This window comes from Giraffa tippelskirchi, chromosome 10 (assembly GCF_054371585.1).
Source record: "Giraffa tippelskirchi isolate mGirTip1 chromosome 10, T2T-mGirTip1v1.2.pri, whole genome shotgun sequence".
NCBI classification, from domain to species: Eukaryota; Metazoa; Chordata; class Mammalia; order Artiodactyla; family Giraffidae; genus Giraffa; species Giraffa tippelskirchi.
Genome location: NC_137284.1, coordinates 45,608,513 through 45,636,138, shown reverse-complemented (window position 1 = coordinate 45,636,138; position 27,626 = coordinate 45,608,513).

The following is a 27,626-nucleotide window of genomic DNA, read 5'->3' as shown; positions in this document are numbered from 1 at the left end:
ATCAAAATACTCACACAGACATCTTGAGCTTCCCAGAAATACATAGTGTGTAGGTAATTTACCAAAAGGATAGAACTGGATACTCTAATAGAATAAAAACAAAATGGTTAACTAAAGAGCCTTGTTGGCTGGAAACAGCAATTTCCCATAAAGACATGTATTTAATTAAAAATGAAGTTTATAAGTTCATGTGTGGATTTGGTATCTTTCTATAAAATACATTTGCATTTTTCAAAATACTTGTCTCATAAATTAATAAAATATAAGTTAACTATTTTGTTGGGAAGGAAATAATCAAGCATAGTGGGTTTCTGCAATACATCTGAAGCAATTATCTCAAGTAATTTTAATTGCCTAGGTACTGCCAACAGGGCACAGGCAATTGGGACATTAAAATTGGAGGTATAATGGAAAATTATTTTAGAAGTTACTTTCAGATGCTTTTGTCTGTTATTTCTGTGGAGTGTCTGCCTCTCTGGCATTTCTTTTACCTCTTCCTTTTTATCCAAGTACTGAGCAGTCCTTTAGCTCTTGAAAGTCACTTGGAAGAAACAAGTGACCTTTGCTATTCTGATTATTGTTTTCCATCACCATATGTTGCCATTTCCACAGGGAATGGTTTAGCACTCATGATCTGAAACAGGGAATCTGTAGAAGATCACTAGCTTTTGTTGTTAACAAAAACTCTAACTCAAATTGGCTAAAATATCAATAATAAGGATAATTATTTTCTGTTGGAACAAGAAGTCTAAAAGGAGAGCAATCCCAGCCATATCATGATAAGTTTCCAAGTCTCAGCTTCGCCTCCTCCACAGGTTGGTATTGTCCTCAGGATGTTTTTCCTCATGATCACAACAAGGCTGCCAGTAGCAACTACCACAACACATTTCCTTTCTCATACCAAACAGGTGAAATAGAGAGGGAACCTCTTTGTCTTTTGATATAACTGGGCTAATTTAGGACGTAAGCTCAACTTGAAATAATAAGACCAGAATATTTTCCCGATTAGCTCAAACCTTAATTCTTAATTCAGTCATTGATAAGAGGGTAAAAGTACTATGATTGGATTATACTAACCAGGATCCATGTCAGGAACTAGAGATGGGATGAAGGGATGAATACCTCCCCTCAAATTCCTGAAAGCTATGTTCTAGGAGTGGAAGAAGTTGGAGGAGGGGAGAGATGAATGCTGGTGCAAAAGATGTTAAAAATGCATTATCAACCGAGGCAACCATACAATCATGAGTCGCAAAACTGATTACTCTACAGAAATGTTAATGTAGGTGGCAGAGGTGGCGGAGAACTGATTAGATGAGTCACTCCTATCAAGGACTTAAATGGTTAGATGGTTGATATTGAGAGGGGATTTAGTGTGAAGGATTTTTTAAGAGATGTGTTATGAGTGTTATGAGTTATGTGTTATGAGTGTGTTATGAGTCCCCCGTCCTAAGGGGGAAGAGTGTCTCCTCCTATGGGTAGAAAGTCACCTGCACTTCAATTAACAATGAATGTTTCCTGCCATCAAGCTGTCAGCCTTTGCTGGGATACCATCCCCCTACCCAGCCCACTCCACGGTGTGCCCTGGAGGGAATTCTGATGGAGAAAAATGCATATTATCCCTAGATAGTAAAGATGCATATCAAATGAATAATTTCAATGAGCCTAGGCTCTTGAATTTTCCTATACTTAGAAAAGCACTAAAATTATTAACTTGAGATATCTGTTTTTTGTGGTTAGAAGTATTCTTTTGATGTTCAACTACATTTTTTTTTTCCTGCAAAAACTCCTATATTGCCTACATTCTCTCCCTTACCTCATTGGAATAGTTCCTCAGATCTATCTGAAAGCTTATCCCCCGGGTATAGTCCTCAGTAAGGTCTCAGAATAAATAGGTTGTGTGGATCTTTTCTTTTTTTTTTTTTTTTGTCAACACCTAACACAGACTAAGAAGGGCCTCAAGGGAATCGTTTGGGTAGCTTACTGTTTCCCCTGCAGTTAGAGAATCAGTATGGATATTGCTTGACTCCTCCTGGAAATCCAAAGGCTGGAGATGGGCTGGCAAACTGTTCTGGTGGCAGGAAGGAGGGTTGCTGCTATGCTATGATAGACCTGCGCTCACAGAGTTTGGGGGATAGGAAATGTATGAACTGGAGAGTCAGGGGGAGAACCACCTTTGATGCTTTCCATTAGGATCAGCAGAGGAACCAAGAGACCTTAACAGAAATGATACTGAGGTGGATCACCATTCCCTAGAGTTTGCAGAGGAAGGAGTTGCAGAAATAGCACAAGTTTGTCCAGATAGGAGAAACCGCAGGTCAACAACTATTGTGATGTCAAGGTCTGTAAAGAACCTCCAACAACGAGTACACTTGAAACGTCGGCCAGACACAGAAAGTGTGAAGCTGTGTTATAAAGTGCTGGTCAAATGAGAACTCTCCTCTCCCCCTTCTTGTCTAGCCTCTGTAATCCCCATTCTCCAAAAAGATCGTACACTGGAAAACAAACCAGATAAAGAAGAACAAGGAAGGAAAGAAGGGCCATACACGGAACCCCCTGCAATCGGCCAGCCCACAGCAGGACCTGGCTTTGTTGACTTTAAATCACTTTTAGAGGACACTGTATTTTTTATTATGGATTAATTAATTTTGGCTGCCCTGGGACTTCACTGCTGCACATGGGTCTCTCTAGCTGTGTCTGGGGTGGGGGCATGCAGTCTTCTCACTGCCTGGCTTCTCTTGTTGCAGAGCCCGGGTGCTAGGACACACTGGCTTCAGGAGTTTTGGCCTGTGGGCTTAATAGTTGTGCAGCACAGGTTTAGCTGCCCAGAGGCATGTGGGATCTTCCCAGAGCAAGAATCAAACCTGTATCCCTTGTACTGGCAGGTGAATGGACCTGGACCACCAGGGAAGTCCCTAGTGAATATTTTAAATGACTGAATCGACACATCTTTGCACTTTAAAGTGACTTTTGAACCTTGTTTGAGTTACAGGAGATTCTCCAAATCATGTTCTCCAAGCGTTTTCACCCTGGAACCACTTTATGTTGGCCACAACCTGCATGAGCAAAAGGGACCTTCTGCGCTATGCCTTCAATGTCCAGGAAGCTAGTGACTGGACTGTAGGACCTTTGCTGTAGCTGCCACAAGAAAGCAAGTGCTTTGACAACAGTGCTCGCAAAAAGCAGCAAGTGTGGCCTCTTATGCATCATCATGTCACTTCCTCCCAAATCCGGCCCGGGGCCATCTGCTGGGAGTATCTAGATCAGGGGAGCCTGGGGTGTCCTCTTAGCTTTCCTAGGCTCCAGTGGTAGGCAAACACATTCCTGTCAAGTGTCTGCGTGGAATCGAGGAAATCAGCCTACAGGATCTGCCGCTGTGCCCTCACCACATGCCTGGTAGTCTGTGTCCTGAGTAGTTTCACTACATGAATGTGTCTGCTAAAGAGACAGGGTTCATAAAAAATTGCTTCATAGCTTCACCCTGCACTTGGAAGCCAACTGCTCACTGCCATCCAAAAATGAGCTCCAGAGCCAGATGACACCAGGTGAGACCCCTCACTCTCTCCTGCCAAGTGGCCACACTTCTCCTGGAGTTTCCTTTTCCTTGAGAAATGAAGCTTCTCCCCACAGGTCTCTTCAGAAACTGTTCACATCTTACCCATTCTCTGGGGTCTCCCTGAAGGCCACCTCTCCCAGAAGCCTTTCCTTAGCTTTCCAGGCTCCTCTGAGTTCTCTCTTTTTCTGTAAATTTCTCGCACTTCCTGTCCAGGACAACATTATATGGTATTATTATATAAGCCTGAGATTCGTTTGCTAATTCATTCATTCAACAGATGTTTAAGGAGTCCATACAACGTGCTTTGTTGGATGCCTGGTGGTGAACAAGACAGGCATGGTCCCTGTCTTCTTAAAGCTTACAGACTACTGTGGAGGAAACGACATTAAACTCGTAAACAACATGTAAATATAGAATTACAGGCTGCCATCAAAGCTATGAAAGAAAGCTTTTAGATGTACCGAGAGAGTAAATCAGTGGTCTGTCTTAAGCTGAGTGGTCAAAGAAGGTGTCCCTGAGGAAGTGAAATCTGAAATAAGAGGTCTAAGTAGGGACTAGCCAGGTGAACAGGGGGAGAAAAAATATTCCAGGCACAAGGAACCATACGTTTAAAGACTTTGAGTCAGGAAGAGATGAAAGCACCTTAGGAACTGAGAGGACAGTATGTTTGGGACATTGTGGCAGGGTGCAGGTGTCAGGAGTGAATTTATGTTAGAAATATAATCTGATCACTGGACTTCCCTGGTGGCTCAGCAATAAAGAATCTACCTGCAATGCAGGAGCTGCAGGAGACATGGATTTGATCCCTGGGTAGGGAAGATCCCCTGGAGGAGGGCATGGCAACCCACCAGTATTCTTGCCAGAAGAATTCCATAGACAGAGGAGTCTGGGTGGCTACAGTCCATGGGGTCGAAAGAGTTGGACACAACTGAAGTGACTTGGCATGCATGCACGCATAACCTGATGACATGGGTCTTTCCTTGTTGTGTTAGGAACTCTGGACTTAAAGCTAAGGATATTGGAAATTTTTTGCAAGAAATTATAGCAGAGAGATAATATGACCCAATTAAAGTTTTAAAAGAATGCCCTTGTTCCTCAATGGAAAATGGATTTCAGGAGAACAAGAGTAGAAAAAGAGGAAATTAGCTAGGGAGCAATTACAAAAGCCCAGATGAGAAGTCATAGTGTTTGGCCACTAATGGTGGTTGCAGGGGAGATGGAAAGAATGGTTGATAACTGAGATTCATAAGCTTTGTGTCTTTGCTGCATGCCAAGCATCTGGCTTAGTGAAAAACCCGTAGTTCTACTCAGTAAGTAAATATAATAAATCAACACAGTAATTAGTTAATTAATTACATGCTGTTTTAACCTTTTAAAAAGAGAAACTGATCTATATTGTTAACTGGATCAAACATTTTGCAGCAGCTGAGAAAGCAATTATGTAGACACATAGTCAATCTGGTTTGTTTATTAAGAGTCAGTCTGGTTACTTTGGCCATATTAACAACTGAATAATATAGACCATATGGTTATCCAGAGTTCTGTTTAGTCACTGTAAGTCCAAGATGATATCAATTCTGTTTCAGTTGTTTTCACTGTTCAATAGATAGTGCTTTGAATGCACAACTTGGAATTTTATAGTATGTAAGGGTGATCCCTAAATATTTTTTATGCCATAAACCAATGTGTTGTTTTTTTTCAAATATTGGGGGAACTGCTTAATGTGCTCCCTTTTAGGTTGTTAGGAATGTGTATTAGAACAAACAAATAACTGCTCGCACAGCAAGGGTTCTTAACTGCAAGCAATAGAAGCTAATTCTGTCGGGCTTAAGGAGGAAAGAATTTATGATGGAGTTTTGTGTGGTTCACAGAATCACCAGGAGGCTGGATTCTTGGAGCCAGGTTATCAAGAACATTGTTCAAATCTTTGGTGTGATGAAGACCCCCAGAGCCCCTACAGCCCTTTTAAGGAGTAGACACCACAGCTTAACCATGAAGATCACCTGTGCTGCAGCTGGGAGGTCCAAGAACTGACACATGGCTTGAAGCAGACATAGCCACTGCTGATGCTGGGCAGTCCTTGCTTCATAATGCTCTTCTGGTTCAAAGACAGATGTGAACTTACCATTCATGAAGCAAAGTTCAGGGGCTTGTTTCCTCACTACAAGGAAGATGGGAAAGTGAGCTTCCAGGGCTGGAGGTAGGCAGAGGTTCCTGCTGAGTTCTGTAAAGTGCAGGATTTTCCAAATGTAGGAATAAGGTTTGGTTATTAGGATCCTAAAGAGAGTGATAACTGCCATTTATTATCCCCATCATTTCATAAGAGAAAAATAAAACATTTAGTTCTCAAAAGTAAAAGGGGATAAATTACAGTATATAGAATAGCCTATGAATGGAATAAAGTTTTTTTTAATAGATGAGTCACAGTATTGTCCTTATTGCTTTCTTATCATTGTTGTTGTTTAATTGCTAAGTCACGGCTCACTCTTTGCGATCCCATGGACTGTGCAATCCCATGGACTATAATCCGCCAGGCTCCTCTGTTCATTGACTTCCCCAGGTAAGAATACTGGAGTGTGTTGCCATTCTCTTCTCCAGGGAATTTTCCCAACCCAGGGATTAAACCTGGGTCTCCTGCATTCATTTCAGTTCAGTCGCTCAGGTGTGTCTAACTCTTTGTGACCCCATGGATAGCAGCACACCAGGCTTCCCTGTCCATCACAAACTCCCACAGCTTGCTCAAACTCATATTCATTGAATCGGTGATGCCATCCAACCATCTCATCCTCTTGTCCCCTTCTCCTCCTGCCTTCAATCTTGCCCAGCATCAGGGTCTTTTCAAATGAGTCAGTTCTTCACATCAGGTGGCCAAAGGATTGAAGTTTCAGCTTCAATATCAGTCCTTCAATGAATATTCATGATTGATCTCCTTTAGGATGGACTGGTTGGATCTCCTTTCAGTCCAAGGGACTCTCAAGAGTCTTCTCCAACACCACAGTTCAAAAGTATCAATTCTTCAGTGCTCATCTTTCTTTATAATCCAACTCTCACATCCATACATGACTACTGGAAAAACCACGGCTTTGACTAGATGGACATTTGTTGGCAAAGTAATGTCTCTTCTTTCTAATGTGCTGTCTAGGCTGATCATAGCTTTTCTTCCAAGGATCAGTTCAGTTCAGTTGCTCAGTCATGTCCGACTCTTTGAGACCCCATGAATCACAGCACGCCAGGCCTCCCTGCCCATCACCAACTCCCATAGTCTACACAAACCCATGTCCATTGAATTGGTGATGCCATCCAGCCATCTCATCCTCTGTTGTCCCCTTCTCCTCCTGCCCCCAATCCTTCCAGCATCAGGGTCTTTTCCAATGAGTCAGCTCTTTGCATCAGGTGGCCAAAGTATTGGAGTTTCAGCTTCAACATCAGTCCTTCCAATGAACACCTAGGACTGATCTCCTTTAGGATGGACTGGTTGGATTTCCTTGCAGTCCAAGGGACTCTCAAGAGTCTTCTCCAACACCACAGTTCAAAACCATTAATTCTGCGGCACTCAGCTTTTTCACTGTTCAACTCTCACATCCATACATGACCACTGGAAAAACCATAGCCTTGACTAGACGGACCTTTGTTGGCAAAGTAATGTCTCTGCTTTTAAATATGCTATCTAGGTTGGTCATCACGTTCCTTTCAAGGAGTAAGCATCTTTTAATTTCATGGCTGCAATCACCATCTGCAGTGATTTTGGAGCCCAGAAAAATAAAGTCTGACACTGTTTCCACTGTTTCCCCATCTATTTCCCATGAAGTGATGGGACTGGATGCCATGATCTTAGTTTTCTGAATGTTGAGTTAAGCCAACTTTTTCACTATCTTCTTTCACTTTCATAAAGAGGCTCTTTAGTTCTTCTTCACTTTCTGCCATAAGGGTCATGTCATCTGCATATCTGAGGTTATTGATATTTCTCCTGGCAATCTTGATTCCAGCTTGTGTTTCTTCCAGCCCAGCGTTTCTCATGATGTACTCTGCATATAAGTTAAATAAGCAGGGTGACAATATACAGCCTTGTATACAAGGGTATACAGCCTTGCATGCCCTACAATATAATCCTTTTCCTATTTGGAACCAGTCTGTTGTTCCATGTCCAGTTCTAACTGTTGCTTCCTGACCTGCATACAGGTTTCTCAAGAGACAGGTCAGACGGTCTGGTATTCCCATCTCTTTCAGAATTTTCCACAGTTTCTTGTGATCCACACAGTCAAAGGCTTTGGCATAGTCAATAAAGCAGAAATAGATGTTTTTCTGGAACTCTCTTGCTTTTTCGATGATCCAGCGGATGTTGGCAATTTGATATCTGGCTCCTCTGCCTTTTCTAACTCCAGCTTGAACATCTGGACGTTCACAGTTCATGTATTGCTGAAGCCTGGCTTGGAGAATTTTGAGCATTACTTTACTAGCGTGTGAGATGAGTGCAATTGTGCGGTAGTTCGAGCATTCTTTGGCATTGCCTTTCTTTGGGATTGGAATCAAAACTGACCTTTTCCAGTCCTGTGGCCACTGCTGAGTTTTCCAAATTTGCTGACATATTGAGTACGGTACTTTCACAGCATCATCTTTCAGGGTTTGAAATAGCTCAACTGGGATTCCACCACCTCCACTATCTTTGTTCGTAGTGATGCTTCCTAAGGTCCACTTGACTTCACATTCCAGGATGTCTGGCTCTAGGTGAGTGACCACACCATCGTGATTATCTGGGTTGTGAAGATCTTTTTTGTACAGTTCTTCTGAGCAAGCGTCTTTTAATTTCATGGCTGCAGTCACCATCTGCAGTAGATTTGGAGCCCCCCAAAATAAAGTCTTTCACTGTTTCCATTGTTTCCCCATCTATTTGCCATGAAGTGATGGGACCAGATGCCATGATCTTAGTTTTATGAATGTTGAGTTTTGAGTCAACTTTTTCACTCTCCTGTTTCACTTTCATCAAGAGGCTCTTTAGTTCCTCTTCACTTTCTGCCATAAGAGTGGTGTCATCTGCGTATCTGAGGTTATTGATTTTTCTCCTGGCAATCTTGATTCCAGCTTGTGCTTTATTCAGCCTGGCTTTTTGCTTGATGTACTCTGCATAAGTTAAATAAGCAGGGTGACAATATACAGCCTTGACGAACTCCTTTCCCGATTTGGAACCACCAGTCTGTTGTTCCATGTCCAGTTCTAACTGTTGCTACCTGACCTGCATACAGATTTCTCAGGAGGCAGATAAGGTGGTCTGGTACTCTCATCTCTTGAAGAATTTTCCACAGTTCGTTGTGATCCAGAGAGTTAAAGGCTTTGGCATAGTCAATAAAAAAGAAATAGATATTTTTCTAGAACTCTCTTGCTTTCTTGATGATCCAATGGATGTTTGCAATTTGATCTCTGGTTCCTCTGCCTTTTCTAAAACCAGCTTGAACATCTGGAATTTCACGATTCATGTACTGTTGAAGCCTGGCTTGGAGAATTTTGAGCATTCTTTGCTAGTGTGTGAGATGACTGCATGGGCACTCCTGCATTGGCAGGCAGATTCTTTACCACTGAGCTACCTGGGAAGCCCAACAGGAAAACTTTGCCTGAGACAGCTTGATCCACAGAACAATTTGATCCACAGAACAATTTGATCCACAGAATTCATGTATATAGACAACTTAGGCTTTGTTAACAAACTTGGTCTTTGCATTTCAGCTCTACCACTTACTAAGCAGTTATATAATCTTAGGTAAGTTAGATCTGAGATTCAGGGTCATCCTTTGTAAAATGCAGATAATAGTTCCAAACTTTGAGATTGCTGGGGGATTGTACGTATAATGTATGTAAATGTTTAACAGGACCTAGAAAGGCCCAGAGGTAGGTATTCCTCTTCTGTTCTTCCCATTTTTTGCTGGAAGGAGTCAGCATCCTGCACTAGAACCTGAACCTGTTAGCCCTTCCAGGCGTGGACCGAGGTAGGGTTGTTTGTTGTTGAGATCGTAGCACAATGGCTACATAATAAGTGCTCAGTGACTGCTTGCCAAATAGACAAGCAGCTCTTAAATCATTACTAATTATGTGAAGTAATAATGCAAGACACATGACATCATTCTTGGCACAGAGCAGGTATTAAGTATAAATTTGAGTTCACGACTTCCATTTCCAGTAATAATCAATGAGTTTCTTAGGACCAATCTTTCTCCTAGAATTTTTTTCAATGTGGTAAAATACATATAATGTAAAACTTACCATCTAAAGCATTTTTAAATGTATATACATTTCAGTGTATTAAGTATATTCACATCATTGTGTAATCATCACCATCATCCATTTCCAGAATTTTTTTTTCTAACTTTAAAATTTTATTTTTTTTAGGGATGTCCCTGGTGGTCCAGTGGAGAAGGCAATGGCAACCCACTCCAGTACTCTTGCCTAGAAAATCCCATGGACGGAGGAGCCTGGTGGGCTGCAGTCCATGGGATCGCTACGAGTCGGACACGACTGAACGACTTCACTTTCACTTTCCACTTTCATGCATTGGAGAAGGAAATGGCAACCCACTCCAGTGTTCTTGCCTGGAGAATCCCAGGAACGGAGGAGCCTGGTGGGCTGCCGTCTATGGGGTCGCACAGAGTTGGACACGACTGAAGCGACTTAGCTGCAGCAGCAGCAGCTGGTGGTTCAGTGGTTAAGACTCTGCACTGCCAATGCAGGGGGCACAGTTTCAATCCCTGGTTGGGGAACTAAGACCCCGCATGCATGTGGCACAGTAAAAAAGTACCATTATATTTTAGAGAAATTTTAGGTTTATAATAAACTTTAAAGGAAGGTGCAGAGATTTCTTATAAACTTCCTGCCCACATACACGCATAGCCTCTCCCATTATCAGCATCACTCACCAGAATGGTACGTTTCCTACCAAGGATGAACCTACATTACCTCCAAAGCCCTTAGGGTTTACCTTGGGATTCACCCTTGTGTTGTATATTCTAAGGGTATGGACAAGTATATCATTACATATACCCACCATTATACTATACAGAGTGTTTTCACTGCCCCCAAAAGTCCTCTGTGCTCTGCTTATCATCTCTTCCCTTCACCCACTCCCCCCCACCCTCTTCAGCCACTGACCTTTTCACTGTCTCCAGTGTTTTGCCTTTTCCAGAATGTCATGTAGTTTGAATAACACAGTATGTTCCTTTCTTAGATTGGCTTCTTTCACTTAGTAATATGTATTTAAGATTTCTCTGTGTCTTTTTATGTCTCAGTTAACTCGTATCTTTTTAGCATTAAGTAATATTCCAATATCTAGACACATCATAGTTTATCTACCATTTATCTACCAAAGGATATCTTGGTTGCTTCCCAGTTTTCACGATTATGAATAAACTTCTGTAAATATCAACGTGCATGGTTTTATCTGAATGTAAGTTTTCAGCTACTTGAGGTAAATACTGAGGAACATGATTGCCAGACCATATGTAAGAGTATGTTTAGTTTTATAAGAAACCTCTGAACATTCCACCCAAGTGGCTGTACCATTAGCAATAAATGAGAGTTCCTTTTTCTTCAACTCTTTGCCATTTGGTGTTGTCAGTGTTCTGGATTTCAGCTACTCTAACAGGTATGTGGTGGTGTCTAGCTGTAATTTGCATTTCCCTGATGACATGTGTGGAGCATCTTTTCATATGCTTATTTGTCATCTTCTTCATTGAGGTGTTTGTTAAGGTGTTTAATTCATTTTTAAATTGGATTGTCTGTTCTCTTATTGTTGAGCTTTAAGAATTTTTTGGATAACTGTCTTTATCAGGTGTGTCTTTTGCAAATATTTTCTCCCTATTGTGTCTTGTCTTCTGTTCTTGATATTGTCTTTCACAGAGCAGAAGTTTTAAAATTTAACTAAGTTAAGCTTATCAATTATTCCATTGATCATGCCTTTGGTGTTGAATCTAAAAAGATAGCACCATACACAAATCATATAGATTTTCTCCTATATTTTTTCTAGGAGATTAATATTTTTGCATTTTACATTTAGGTCTGTCTGCTATCCATTTTTGAGTTAATTTTTCTGAAGGGTATAAGGTGTGTATCTAGATTCATTTTTTTGCATGTGGATGTACAATTATTTTAGCACCATTTGTTGAAGAGACTATTTTGGCTCCATTGTATTGCCTTTCCTCCTTGGTCAAATATAAGTTGACTATTATAGGGGTCCATTTCTGAGCCCTCTACTCTGTTCTTTTGATCTATTTGACTATTATTTCATCAATATTATTATTATTATTATTTTAACGGTAGCTTTATTGCAAGGGTAGTGAGAGTTCTCCAATTTAATTTTTCTCCTTCAGTTTTGTATTAGCTATTCTGGGTCTTCTGCCTCTCCATATAAACTTTAGAATTAGTTTGTCAATATCAATAAAATAATTTGCTGGGATTTTTTATTTATTTATTTATTTATTTTTAATAATTATTTATTTTAGTTGAGGGCTAATTGCTGGGATTTTGATTGCAAATCACACTGAATCCATAAATCAAGTTGGGAAGATCTGACATCCCGACAATATTAAGTATTCTTATCCATGAACATGGGATATTTCTCCATTTATTTAGTTATTTTTTGATTTTTTCATAAAAAACTACAGTACCATATTTCCTCATATAGATCTTAAAAATATTTTGTTAGGTTTATACATAAGTATTTAACTTTTAGGGATAATAATGTACATAGTATCATATTTTTAATTTCAAACTCTACTTGTTCATTGTTGGTGTGTAGAAAAGCATAACTTTGTAACTTGCAACATTACTATAATCACTTATTAGTTCCAAGAGTTTTTTGTTTGCTAGGTTTGTTCATTCTTTTGAGATTCCCATATAGACAACCATGTCATCTGCAAATGAGGACAGTTTTATATCTTCCTTTCCAATCTGTGTACTTTTATTTCCTTTTCTTACCTTATGAGTTAGCAGTTACTTCCAGTATGGTGTTGAAAAGTAATAATGAGAGGCAATATCCTCACCTTATATATAATCTTAGTGGGAAAGCGTCAAGTCTCTCATCACCAAGCATGATGTTAGTTGTAGATAGCCTCAGTTAGTTTGCGGTTTCCCTCTATTCCTGGTTTACTGAGAGTTTTATATGTTGGATGTGGGCTTTCCAGAACTTTTTTATCTGGGAAAACTGAATTATTTGCACATTGAACATCAACTCCCCATTCCCTTCTCCCCCTAGCTGCTGGCAATCACCATTCTACTTTCTGTAGAAAGTATGAATCTGAATACTCAGTGTTTCATATAAATGGTATCACACAGTTTTTGTCCTTTTTGACAGATTTATTTCACTTGGCACAATGTCTTCAAGATTTATCCATTTTGTAGCATATGTCACCATATCTTTCCTCTTTAAAACTGAACAACATTCCATTCTATGTATAAACCACATTTTGTTTAGCTATTCATTATGTCAATGAGCACCTGAGTTGCTTCTACCTTCTGGCTATCATGAATAATTCTGCTAGACATGAAGAAATGCAAATATCTCTTCAAGACCCTGCTTTCAGTGATTTTGGATATTTACCAGAAGTAGAATTCTGGATCATGTGATAGTTCTATTTCTAGGTTTTTGAAGAGTAGCCATAATTTTTTACCCAATAGCTGAACAATTTTGCATTCCTACTAAACAGTGTCCGAGGGTTCCAGTTTCTTCAGATCCTTGCCAACATGTTATTTTGCTTTTTGATAGTAGGCATTCTAATGGGTATGAAATGGTACAGTAGTCGCCTCCCCTTATGTGCAGTGTTGCTTTCTGAGGCTTCATTTACCTGAGGACAACCAGGTTGGAAAATGTAAAACGGAGAATTCCAGAAATAAACAATTCCTAAATTTTAAATTTCACGCTATTCTGAAGAGCATGATGACATCTTGTGCTGTCCTTCTCAGTCCCGCCCTGGATGTGAATCATCTCTTTGTCCAGTGTATTCCTCCCTTAGTCACTTAACTGTTGTCTCGGTTTTCAAATCAATAGTCAAGGTATTCCATTATTTAACAGTGGCTCCAAAGCGCAGAAGTAGTGGTGCTCGCAATTCAGATATGCCAAAGAGAAGCTGCAAAGTGCTTTTTTTAAGTGAAAAGATGAACATCCTTGACTTACAAGGAAAGAAAAACAATTATATGCTGAGGTTGCTATGATCTATGGCAAAGGCACATAGTCTATTTGTGATATTGTGAAGAAGGAAAAAGAAATTCATGCTAGTTTTTCTGTTACAACTCATACTGCAAAAGTTATGGCCAGAGTGTGTGATAAGTGCCTGGTTAAGATGGAAAAGTCATTAACTTTGAATAATAAGATATTGAGAGAGAGAGAGAGGGAGACCACATTTACATAATTTTTATTGTTATAATTGTTTATATTGCTATAATTGTTTTATTTATTATTAAATACTGTTAACATCTTTCTTTAACAGTAATTATGTATTTATTTTTGGCTGTGCTGGGTCTTGATTGCTATGTGCAGAATTTCTCTAGTTGCAGAGAGCAAAGACTACTCTCTAGCTGCAGTTTTCAGGCTTCTTATTGTGGCAGCTTCTCTCCTTGTGGAGCCCAAGCTCTAGGGCTCACGGGCTTCAGTAGCTGTGGTGGGTGGGCTTAGTTACTCCATAGCATGTAGAATCTCCCCAGACCAGAGATCAAATTTGTGTCCCCTGCATTGGCAGACAGATTGTTAAGCACTGGACCATCAGGAAAGTCCTGTTGTTAATCTCTTACTGCGCCTAATTTATAAATTAAACTGTCATAGGTATGTAAGTATAGGGAAAAATAGTATTTAGAAAATCCGGTACTATCCACAGTTTCAGGCATTCACTGACACTCTTGGAATGTATTTCTTGTGAATAAGAGAAGACTGCTGTAGCTTATTCCTCTTTGAATTTTAAACACCAGATTAAAAAACAACCTTCTTAAAGGCATAAAAAAGCAATCACTTGTAACAAGTATTTACTAAGTCACAATCTAAGACAAGTTTAAACTCAGGGAGAACCTCAAGTCACTTTCACCCAGATTATTTTATTGATTCAGAAGAAACAAGACTTTAAAAATGAGCCTCAGTTCTGATAGCTTTGCATTCCAGTGGGGACCAAATTCCATGTCTTCTACCCAAGGCAGGGAGCCTGAAGGTTATCCCCACACACATAAGCAAAAAGGGCTACACTCACGGGCTCAAGGTGAAAACATCATGATCCTGGCCTCGGGGACTAGTGAAATTTAAGCTTGGAAGCCTCTCCTTAATATCAGCCTCTTCTAAGAGAGCCTTGGATATGTTTCAAATTGAGAACAAAGAAAGGTTCCCATACTCCTACTTGAAAACTGGTTTTTCTGCAGTGTTTGTAGCAAGAAGCCATCAGAACTGGCTTTGAACCCCTGTCTCATAGACCAAGGACACTTGTCTCAGTGAAAGTCAGTCCTTAGTGTCAGTCACTTACTCTTGAAAGTCAGCCTATCAGGGACTCCCTCCAGTGCCTGAATGTCAACTAAGCAGCAAGAATCTTATCCAGTAACCATCTCTACAGATGATATCAGTCTCCTTACCCCCTGAAAATCACCAATACCAGAACTCTACCCTTATCAAAGCCCCACATATATCATCAGTCTGCTCTGCTCGGAGAGGATATGACTGGTTATAGTAAGCAATAATTTCTGTGTGTGTGTGTGTGTGTGTGTGCACACGCGCGCACACGTGCATGCACACATGTGTGCACATACATGCCTCTGTGCAGGCTCTCTTTCAAATGTTGAGTGGTGGTTTCGTCCTTTGACAATATGATCATGTGTTTTTGTAAAATTTGCAAAAGTAAGATATTTTAACTGTAAACAGGTAAGATTGCTGTCTCTTTTTAGTCCTACTCCTCTGTCAAACTTCTTATTTGGGGCTTTTACTGGCTGCATTGTTTATATGGCTTGAGGCTATAGGAGTACTCATATACTAGGGATGCATGTATGGTACTTGTTCTATGCAACTTTTATATTTTGTGTATCTCAACATGTGTTGTGTGTTCAGTCACGTCCAACTCTTTGCGACCCCATGGACTGTAGCCTGCCAGGCTCCTCTGTCCATGGGATTCTCCAGGCAAGAATACTGGAGTGGGTTGCCATGCCCTTCTCCCTGGGATCTTCCCAACCCAGGGATCAAAACTGCATCTCCTTCACTGCAGACGAATTCTTTACTGCTGAGCCATCAGGGAAGCCCCGTATGTTAAGAATATTGACTGCATAAAACTATAATAATACTGCCAAGTGAATTAAAAAATGTAGCAATTATAATATTCAAGGACAATCCACTCCAGTATTCTTGCCATGGACAAGAACATTTGAAGGTAAATATAGAACATTTGAAGGCAAAAGCCTGGGGTAATATATACCTTGCAAAATTATTCACAAAAGAAAGTTGGTGTAGCTGCAGTAATATTAGAGAAAATAAACTTTATGGCAAAACAACTACCAAAGATAGGGGGTAATTTCATATTGCTAAAAATATTCAGTTCTTTAGAGTATATAATAATTATAAATTAATGTGCACTAATTCAGCACATTATTTAAAGACATAAAGCTAACATTGGAGCACTACAAAGAGAGAAACACAAAAGTACTATCAGAGTGGCTGATTTTAATCCATTTCTGTCAGTAAATAAGCAAATAAACAAAAAAAAACCCCAGAAAAAGTAAGAATACAGAATATTAGTAGATACAATGAACAAACTAGACAAAGTATATAGAACACAGATATTAACTGTTTATATAGGAATTTTAATGAAGACTTTCATACTAATAAATTTTAAAGATTAGAACAACTCTTGGAAAAAATGTTACCATTACTCAAAAAAGAATAGAAATCAAAAGCCTGAATTTAGATGTGTGATCAAAAGTTTTTCACAAAGAAAACTGCTGTCCCAGATGGTTTCTTTAGTGAGTGAAGCCATGAAAACTGATATGTTTCTACCAAACATTTAAAGAAAAGATAAGTCCAATCTTTTGCAAGGTTAAAATTTTAGAAGAGGGTACACTCCCCTGTGCTTTTATGAAATTATCAAAACTTTGAAACCAAAACTTGACAAGGAGAGAATCAGAAAAGAACATTACAGGCCAATTCACATATGAACTTGGATATAGTTAAAAGTAAACAAAATATATAATGAATAAGATATTATTACCAATTGGTTTAGATCACGAATGGACTTTAATAATAGGGGATAATTTCATATTGCTAAAAACATTCAGTTCATATTGCTAAAAATATTATTAAATATCTATTTAATAATAGAATATCAGTTCATATGATCATCTCAACAGTTGCAGAAAAAACATATGATAAAATTCATTTGCCAGTCATGTTGAAACTCTTAATCAATTTACATCATTTATAATCCACCCCCCCCAAACTTCTGAGATTAAAAGAGAACTTCATCCTGGTAAAAAAATATTCTGATTTTAAAAAATCCACAAAAATTTTTAGGAAACATCACACCTAGCAATCAGACCTAATAGTTTAAAAAAGGCTTTCCCGGTGGCTCAGGGGTAAAGGCTTCCCCAGTGGGTCAAGGGGTAAAGAATCTGTCTGCCAACTCAGGAGACTCGTATGAGCTTAATACCTGGGTTGAGAAGATCTCCTGGAGGGGGAAATGGCAGCCCACTCCCATATTCTTGCCTGGGAAGTCGCATGGACAGAGGAGCCTGGCAGGCTACAGTCCATGGGGTTAAAAGAGTTGGACATGACTGAGTGATTAAAACAACAACAACAAATGGTTAAAGAGATTTCCCTTTGAGATCAGAAACAATACGCTTCTACCAACACTTCTGTCTAACTTTGTACTGGAGGTCCTTGTGAGGGCAGCTAAACAAATTAAAAAAATGAATAAGTTATATAGAGAGTTTACGGATTGAAAATTGTCATCATTCATAGATAATATGAATACATGCACTGAAAATCCAAAAGAATCTATAGAGGAGTTGTTAATATCAATAAGAAACATTATCAACGTAGCTGAATGTAAAAATCAACTTACAAAATCAATACATGACAGGGCCTCCCTGGTGGCTCAGTGGTAAAGAATTTGCCTGCCAAAGCAGGAGACACAGATTTGACCTCTGATCTGGGAGAATCCCACATGCCGAGGAGCAGGTAAGTCCATGTACCACAACTACTGAGCCTGCACCCTAGAGCCTGGGAGCTACAACCCCTAAAGCCTGGAAGCCCTAGAGCCCACGCTCCACAAGAGAAGTCATGGCAAGGATAAGCCTGCACCCTGCAACTAGGGAGCAGCTCCCACTTGTGGAACTAGAGAAAAGCCCCAGCAGCAGCCAAGACCCAGCACAGTCAGCAATAGATAAATAAATAAATAAAAATTATGAAAAAAGTCAACACATGACAGCAGTGAAATTATAGAATGGATAAATTATACAATAGTCAGTAATAAAAGAATGGATAAATTATATGATAGCCACGTAATGGTTTATATACAGCAATAAAAGGGAATAAATTATAGGCATACACATTTATGGATGTATTTTACAAACATAACAAAAGCAAGATTCAAAAGAATCATAATGTACATTATGATTCTATTCATATACAGTTCAAAATCAGACATAGATTATATTAATGAAAGAAACCAGTATGTAATGTATGGTTCCACTTACATAAAAGTCTGTTGGATGCCAAACTACTCTATCGAGATAGAAAGCAGATCTGTGGCAGCCTGGGATTAAGACTGGGGGGATTTATTGCAAGAGGACACAAGAAAACTTGAAGTGATGGAAATTCTGTGTCTTGATTGGGGTGGTGATAACATAGGTACATATATGTGCAAAACTCACCAAGCTGTATTCTTTATATGGTGCATACATGTTAAGTTGCTTCAGTCATGTCCAACTCTTTGAGACCCCCTGGACTGTAGCTCAAGCTGCTTGTCCATGGGATTCTCCAGGCAAGAATACTGGAGTGGGTTGCCATTTCCTTCTCCAATGGTGCGTATTGTTACACATAAAATATGCTACCATTCATATAACAAATATTAAAATAAACACAGTGGTAAAACTACAATGAAAAGTAAGAAAAGGATTATCCCCAAAGTCAGGCCAGTAGTTTTCTCTAGCTAGATAAATATACAGTGGGTGGGGAGGGAAATGTCTAGTATCTTAGCAATGTTCGTTTTCTTGACCTGAGTAGTAGCTACATGAGTTTCACTTTATATAGTATTTGTTTGTTGTTGTTGTTAAACTGTAAATATATGTTTCCTGTACTTTGTGTGTGTGTATGTATATATTTCACAGTAAAACAAAAAATGAAACATAACTAAATTAATTTTAAAAAGGTGTTTCCTTCTTTTGCACTCATGGAGTGGAAAATCATGAGGCAATCCTCATTACCATTCAGTTAGGTAAACGGTACAGTGAACAGACCACATTACTGTGATCATGTTGATGGAAGATCCTAAGCGCATCTATTTAAAACAATTTATAGCAAATGCTTTGCTTAAAAAATATTTTTGTTGGGTGTAACTTCCCTCTAATGTAAATACAGAAGTATAGGATTTGGTCCCTGCTTCAGTGCCAAGTACAAGAGAAATTTCTCTAGGTTTTGAGAAGGAGACACAAGGCAGTTTTAACATCCTTATGAAGTAAACTAGATTCTTTGTAGCATGGCTGGATTCTCAGAGGTGTAGTTTTCAGATAACTTTTGTGTTGTTATTGTTCACGGTTTTGGTTTTGATTATTACCATGTTTATATTCCCAGTAATTGCCATATTTTTTCCCAGAAATGAGCTGGTGATTTTATCAGTCAGGATAAGTTATAGATTGTTGTTGTTGTTTGTCAGGATACATTTATCAGGAGGCTTCTTGTGTGCTGTTTTCAGTCTTGCATGAATTCTATGTTCCTTAACAGCACCTGAATACAGGTGCCAGAGAGCTGGCAAGCCGGCTTTTGGGAATAATAGAAATTCATGTATCTCATTCGTATGGAAATTCCATATGGTGAACAGCAGCCATTTACAACTCTTCCCTTTCTATATGTAAAGTAACTTTTACAACCCCCTCTATTGAGAATGATTCTAGCCTCTGGCTTTCTGGATGACTTGTTAGATTTTTGATCCCTGTCTCTGCTAAAAAGGGCTATCTTGTAGGAGAGTATATATATGCCCACAATAGGTTGAATAAACGCCTTTGTTCCATCAGAGCACTGGTCCCCGTGTCTTTCCTCATTCTCGCTCTCGCTTGTGCACTCTCTCTCTCTGTCCCCTTCATGCGGCTCAGCCTCTTTTTTTTCTTTCTTTCACTTTTTTATTGGTCGACTCTGTACCCCCGAGTTCCGGTCCATTAAAGGACTGCAACAGTTGTTCAGTAGCCAAGTCGTGTCTGACTCTTTACGACCCTATGGACTGCAGCATGCCAGGCCTCCCTTTCCCTCACCACCTCCCAGAGTTTGCCCAAATTCATGTCCATTGAATCAGTGATGCCATCCAACCATTTCATCCTCTGATGCCCTGTTCTTCTGTCGTCAATCTTTCCCAGCATCAGGGTCTTCTCCAATGAGTCTGCTCCTCACATCAGGTGGCCAAAGTATTCAGCTTCAGCATCAGCCCTTCCAGTGAGTACTCAGGGTTAATTTCCTTAAGGACTAGCTGGTTTGTTCTCCTTGCTTATGCCATGGTAATAAAAAATGGCAAAATCTCAGAGGATTAATGGAATGCACGTTTATTTTTCAGTCATGCCAAATCTCCTTTTGGTCTGGACAGCTCTGCAGACAGATGTTCTCCACATGGTACAGGTTAGGTTGTTGGGCTGGATTAATCGCAGGGCACTACCATGTCAGCAGGCACCTCTGGGACCACCACATGGGGAAAGAAGACCTGGACACTCAAGCAAGAGCGACTAGATGCTTCCACACGGAAGTGACGCATGCCACACATTTCACCGGCTGAAGCAAATCACGTGTTTATTCCTATATTCCAGGGAGGGTGGGGGTGGAGCACACAGGTAACTGTAACTCTCCTGCGTGGCCAGAAAGAGTGGTGTATCGGTGTGTTAGCAGTATAGTGCCCGCCTCCATTACGCAGCAGAATTAAGCCAAAATAAATTTTGTATTTTGTAAAAGTGAATGGAGTCCTAGTTGAATGGCAAGCATAATGATAATGATAGTATCTTCCTTTTGTTTAATACCTTGAAATTTATGAAGCACTTTCTTAACATATTTTTTATTCATTTATTCAGCTGACTTTAAAGCTCCAGTTATGGGCAAGGCACTTTGCTAAGTACAGAATAAGATGTAGACTCTCCCGTTCAGCATGGTGATGCCATGTGGTAACTGCAGTATAAAAGCCTGAATGGGCACAATGATGGCTGGGAGGAGAGTGCTCAGACCACCAGGGAAGGAATGAAGAAGACTTCTTACATGAAGTGGCATTTAAGCCACGATTTCAAAGATAAGTAGAATTTTATGAGCAGAAGAAATGGGGAGATGGGGAAGACAATGCAGGGAATGGGAAAAGCAAGTAAAAAGGTACAGAGAGTTATCTCCAAGGCTCTCCCAAACCCCCAGGAATTAGGCACTTGCCACTCTTGAAATTTTATAGATAAGGAAACCTATCACAAAGAAGGAAATGACTTTCTCAGCTCTCAAACTTACTACAAGACAGAATAGAACTTAAGTCATTTAACTCCAAATCCTTTGTTCTAAACACACATCGTTATTATCTAAATAAAAGACACATTTTAGGCTAATGGCCATACATAATTCACTCAGCATATTTTATCCATTTAATGGCTGGCATACAATCAATATTCAGTGATGGATGGTAATTGTAAAGCTCTAGATGACTCTGCATACTATACACCAGGTATTTCTGCTCTACATGGGCATCTCTTTTTGTTAAATTGAGATATAATTGATATGTAACTATATTAGTTTCAGATATGCAATGTAATGAGTCAAATTTGTATATACTGAATATACCTAGCACCTTGCCATCGTAAGTCTAGTCAGCATTTGTCACCACACATAGCTAAAAAACTTATTTCTTGTGATAACTTTGAAAATTTACTTTTTAAAGCAACTTTCAAATATAAGTACAGTATTTATTAACTACAGTCACCATGCTGTACATTACATCTCCTTGACATTTATTTTATATAACTGGCAACTCGTACTTCCATATGTCCCTTCTTTATCATCATATGTGTGATTTCAAGTATCTGATACATCATAGGTTCTTTATAAACATTTGTGGAAGATAGGAAGAAAGGAAAGGAGAGAGGGAGTGGGGAAGGAAGGATGGAAGGAACCTCTAAGCCCTTATCCTTAAACTAATGGGAAAAACTTCCTTAATCTACTTGAGCACTAATATAATTCCTCGCGTTGCATGCATAGACCTTCCAGTCCATCATATGTTTCTGTGTGAGACATTGTTCATTTTTCACTATGACTTATAGCAATGAGAACACGGAAGCATGGGTCTCACAGGGAAAGAGCCCAATGCAGGGCTTAACTATTCCCTACACGTGCATTGAATGGCTGGCTGAATGGCAAAATCATATCTGTCATTATTCATCTGAAATAACACATCTGTGTGGTTTAAACCTTCAGAGACTAGAGATTTATTATACATCAGCGATTACTTCAAACATTGGAGATTAATGAGGCATGAGAGATTACTTCAGACTTTAGTGATCTCAGGAGTTTAGTAAACATGGCAAACTCTCCAGTCGGTACTGAAAGGTCTGATGGGGCACAGCAGACCTTATTTATAGAAACTCTGGTTCTGCACCAGTGATGCATCTGTCCTTTTTTCTGTAAGAGAAGATTCAAAAGACGGTCTAGGGTGATTGCACATCAGTACTTACCTCATTGGTATATAAAAATGTGCCAGGAGTCACCTTCAGGATTAACCATCTCCATGTGGCTATTCATACAGCCTTATAGCCAAAAACACAGACGCTAAAGGCCACCTATCAGTCAGCAAGGAGTTTTAGTAATTTCTTCTTGTTGTTTTAGTTGCTAACTCATGTCTGACTCTTTTGCAACCCCATATATTGTAGTCCGTAGGCTCCTCTGTCCATGGAATTTTCAAGGCAAGAATACTGGAGAGGGTTGTCATTTTCTTATCCAGAGGATCTTCCTGACCCAGGGATCGAACATGTGTCTCTTGCTTGGCAGGTGGATTCTTTATCCTGGGCCACCAGTGGTATGAATACTAGGGAACGGCTGCTAGAGAAACAAAGGTAAGGCATATCCTTTGCTCTTAAGAAGGATGCAAACCAGTTGGGGTCATATAAGGAAATAATGAAAGAAGTCTTGAATTGAGTACCAAATAATTGGGCAATAGATGTACAAGAAAGGAGGGATCACCGGGTACCAGGAAGACTTAATGGACAGAACAGGACTTGAAATTGCCTCATTTTGGAAGTCACTCCTGCCTGCAGACTCTCAGGATCCAGACACATAGTATTCCACCTCATGTGAAATACACACATGTACTTCCTATGACATATAAGAAATTACAGGCGTCATGAAGTTATTCATGGGCTGCTCACACTGCCTAGAATATTTTTCCCCTACTTTTCTGCCTGGCTGAATCCTCTTCAAGGTCTAGTTCAAAGCTGACTTCCTTCCCCGGAGCCTTCTCCATTTCCTTTGGCACGTGGGCAAGAGTCAGCCACGCCTTCCTTTGCACTCCCATGGTCCTCTGTACAGGTGTGGGTGCGCTGGGCAGCACTCACCACCCCATGCTGTAATGGGCTGTTTACCCGACTGCTTCCCCACTCTGTGCTGTGGGCCAAGGCATGAGCCCTCCGTAACACTGCTTATATGGGTGGATGGATAAATTAACTGGAGGAGAGTTTTCAAATGGGAGGCCAGTGGGAGGTCTGGTAAGATGGGTCCAGACTTTGAAGGACCTTTTAAATACACGCCAGAGGGAGGGGGGAAGGAAGGAAGGAAGGGAGGGAGGGAGGGAGGGAGGAAGGAAGGAAGGGAAGGATATGTACAAGTAAGTTAAGGGAAAAGATTGGAGCTGGATTATTTTTTTTTAATTATTTTTTACTGAAGCATAATTGCTTTACAGAATTTTGCTGTTTTTCTGTCAAACCTCAGCATAAATCAGCCATAGGTATACATACACCCCTCCCTTTTGAACCTCCCTCCCATCTCCCTCCCCAACCCACTCCTCTAGGTTGATACAGAGCTCCTCTTTGAGTTCCCTGAGCCATACAGCAAATTCTTGTTGGCTATTTATTTTATATATGGTAGTGTAAGTTTCCATGTTACTCTTTCTATACATCTCACCCTCTCCTCTCCTCTCCCCATGTCCATGAATCTATTCTCTATTACTGTTTCTCCATTGTTGCCCTGTAAATAAATTTTTCAGTACCATTTTTCTAGATTCTATATATATGCGTTAGAATATGGTATTTATCTTTCTCTTTCTGACTCACTTCACCCGGTATAATAGGTTCTAGGTTCATCCACCTCATCAGAACTGATTCAAATGCATTCTTTTTATGGCCGAGTAATATTCCATTAAGAAATATTAAAAAGCAGAGACATTACTTTGCCAACAAAGGTCCGTCTAGTCAAGGCTATGGTTTTTTCAGTAGTCATGTATGGATGTGAGAGTTGGACTATAAAGAAAGGTGAGCATAGAAGAACTGATGCTTTTGAACTATGGTGTTGGAGAAGACTCTTGAGAGTCCCTTGGACTGCAAGGAGATCCAACCAGTCCATCCTAAAGGAGATCAGTTCTGGTTGTTCATTGGAAGGACTGATGTTGAAGCTGAAACTCCAATACTTTGGCCACCTGATGCGATGAGCCGACTCTTTTGAAAAGACCCTGATGCTGGGAAAGATTGAGGGCAGGAGGAGAAGGGGATGACAGAGGATGAGCTGGTTGGATGGTATCACCAACTCAATGGACATGAGTTTGGGTAAACTCCTGGAGTTGGTGATGGACAGGGAGGCCTGGCATGCTGCGGTTCATGGGGTCGCAAAGAGTCAGACAGGACTGAGTGACTGAACTGAACTGATTATTCCATTGTATATATGTACCACAACTTCTTTATCCATTCATTTGTCTATGGGACATCTAGGTTGCTTCCATGCTCTAGCTATTATAAATAGTGCTGCAATGAACAATGGGATACATGTGTCTCTTTCAGTTTTGGTTTCCTCAGGGTATGTGCCTAGGAGCAGGATTGCTGGGTCATATGGTGGTTTTATTCCTAGTTTTTTAAAGGAATCCCCATACTGTCTTCCATAGCGGCTGAATCAATTTACATTCCCAACAACAGTGCCAGAGCATTCCCTTTTCTCCACACCCTCTCCAGCATAGACTTTTCGATGAGGGCCATTCTGACTGGTGTGAGGTGATATCTCATTGCAGTTTTGATTTGCATTTCTCTAATAATGAGCGATGTTGAGCATCTTTTCATGTGTTTGTTAGCCACCTGTATGTTTTCTTTGGAGAAATGTCTGTTTAGATCTTTTTCCCACTTTTTGACTGGGTTGTTTGTTTTTCTGGTATGGAGCTGTATGAACTGCTTGTATATTTTGGAAATTAATTTGTCAGTTGTTTCATTTGCTATTATTTTCTCCCATTCTGAGGGTTGTCTTTTCACCTTGCTTATAGTTTCCTTTGCTGTGGGAAAGCTTTTAAGTGTAATCAGGTCCCACTTGTTTACTTTTGTTTTTATTTCCATTACTCTAGGAAGTGGGTAGGTCATAGAGGATCTTGCTTTGATTTACGTCATTGAGTGTTCTTCCTATGTTTTCCACTAAGAGTTTTATACTTTCTGGTCTCACATTTAAGTCTTTAATCCATTTTGAGTTTATCTTTGCATATGGTGTTAGAAAGTGTTCTAATTTCATTCTTTTACATGTAGCTGTCCAGTTTTCCCAGCACCATTTATTTGAGGCTATCTTTGCCTCATTGTATATTCTTGCCTCCTTTGTCAAAAATAAGGTACCCATATGTGCACTGGGTTTATTTCTGGGCTTTCTATCTTGTTCCATTGGTCTATAATTCTGTTTTTGTGCTGGTACCATACTGTCTTGATGACTGTAGCTTTGTAGAATAATCTGAAGCCAGGAAATTTGATTACTCCAGCTCCATTCTTCTTTCTCAAGAGTGCTTTGGCTATTCAGGGTCTTTTGTGTTTCCACATGAATTGTGAAATTGTGAAATTTTTTGTTCTAGTTCTCTTCTGGTAATTTGATAAGGATTGCATTAAATCTGTAGATTGTGTTTGGCAGTATAGTCATTTTCACAATATTGATCCTTCCTACCCAGGAACATGGAATATCCCTCCATCTATTTATGTCATCTTTGATTTCTTTCATTAGCATCTTATAATTTTCTGTGTAAAATACTTTTGTCTCCTTAGGTAGGTTTATTCCTAGATATTTAATTCTTTTTGTTGCAATGGTGACTGAGATTGATTCCTTAATTTCTCTTTCTGATTTTTCACTGTTAGTATATAGAAATGCAAGTTATTACTGTGTGTTGATTTTGTATCCTGCAAGTTTGCTAAATTTACTGATTATCTCTAGTAATTTTCTGATACTATCTTTAGGGTTTTCTATGTACAGCATCATGTCATCTGCAAACAGTGAGAGATTTACTTCTTCTTTTTCAGTCTGGATTCCTTTTATTTCTTTTTCTTCTCTGATTACTGTAGCTAGGACTTCCAGAACTATGTTGAATAATAGTGGGGAAAGTGGGCACCCTCGTCTTGTTCCTGATCTTAGGGAGAATGCTTCCAGCTTTTCACCACTGAGAATAATCCTTGCTATATGCTTATCATATATGATCTTTACTGTTTTGAGGTAGGTTCCTTCTATGCCCATTTTTTGAAGAGTTTTAATCATAAATGGGTGCTGAATTTTATCAAAGGCTTTTTCTGTATCTATTGAGATGATCATATGGTTTTTATCTTTCAATTTGTTAATATGATGTATCACATTGATTGATTTCTGCAAATTGAAGAATCCTTGCATCCCTGGAATAAACCCAGCTTGATCATGGTGTATCAGCTTTTTAATGTGGTGCTGAATTTTGTTTGCTAAAACTTTATTGAAGATTTTTGCATCTATGTTCATCAGTGATATTGGCCTGTAGTTTTCTTTTTTTGTGTGTTGTCTTTGTCTGGTTTTGGTATCAGGGTGATGGTGGCCTCGTAGAATGAGTTTGGACGTTCCTTCCTCTGCAATTTTTTGAAAGAGTTTTAGAAGGATAGGCATTAGCTCCTCTCTAAATGTTTGATAGAATTCTCCTGTGAAGCCATCTGGTCCTGGGCTTTTGTTTTTTGGGAGATTTTTGATCACAGCTTCAGTTTCAGTGCTTGTAACTGGGTTGTTCATAATTTCTGTTTCTTCCTGGTTCAGTCTTAGAAGATTGAACTTTTCTAAGAATCTGTCCATTTCTTCCAGGTTATCCATTTTATTGCCTTATAGTTGTTCATAATAGTATCTTACAATCCTTTGTATTTCTGCATTGTCTGGTGTAACCTCTCCTTTTGCACTTCTAATTTTGTTGATTTGATTCCTCTCTCTTTTTTTCTTGATGAGTCTAGCTAAAGGTTTGTCAATTTTGTTTATCTTCTCAAAGAATCAGCTTTTAGTTTCATTAATCTTCACTATTGTTTCTTTTGTTTCTTTTTCATTTATTTCTGCTCAGATCTGTATGATTTCTTTCCTTCTACTAATTTTGGGATTTTTTTATTCTTCTTTTTCCAGTTGTTTTAGGTGTAAAATTAGGTTGTCTATTTGGTGTTTTTCTTGTTTCTTGAGGTATTGTTATAAACATCCCTCTTAGAACTGCTTTTGCTGCATCCCATTGGTTTTGAGTTGCCGTGTTTTCACTGTCATTTGTTTCTCGAAATGTTTTGATTTCCCTTTTGATTTTTTCAGTAACCTGTTGGTTATTTAGAAACATGTTATTTAATCTTCATGTGTTTGTGTTTCTTACAGTTTTTCCTTGTAATTGATATCTAGTCTCATAGCATTGTGGTGGGAGAAGATGCTTGATACAAT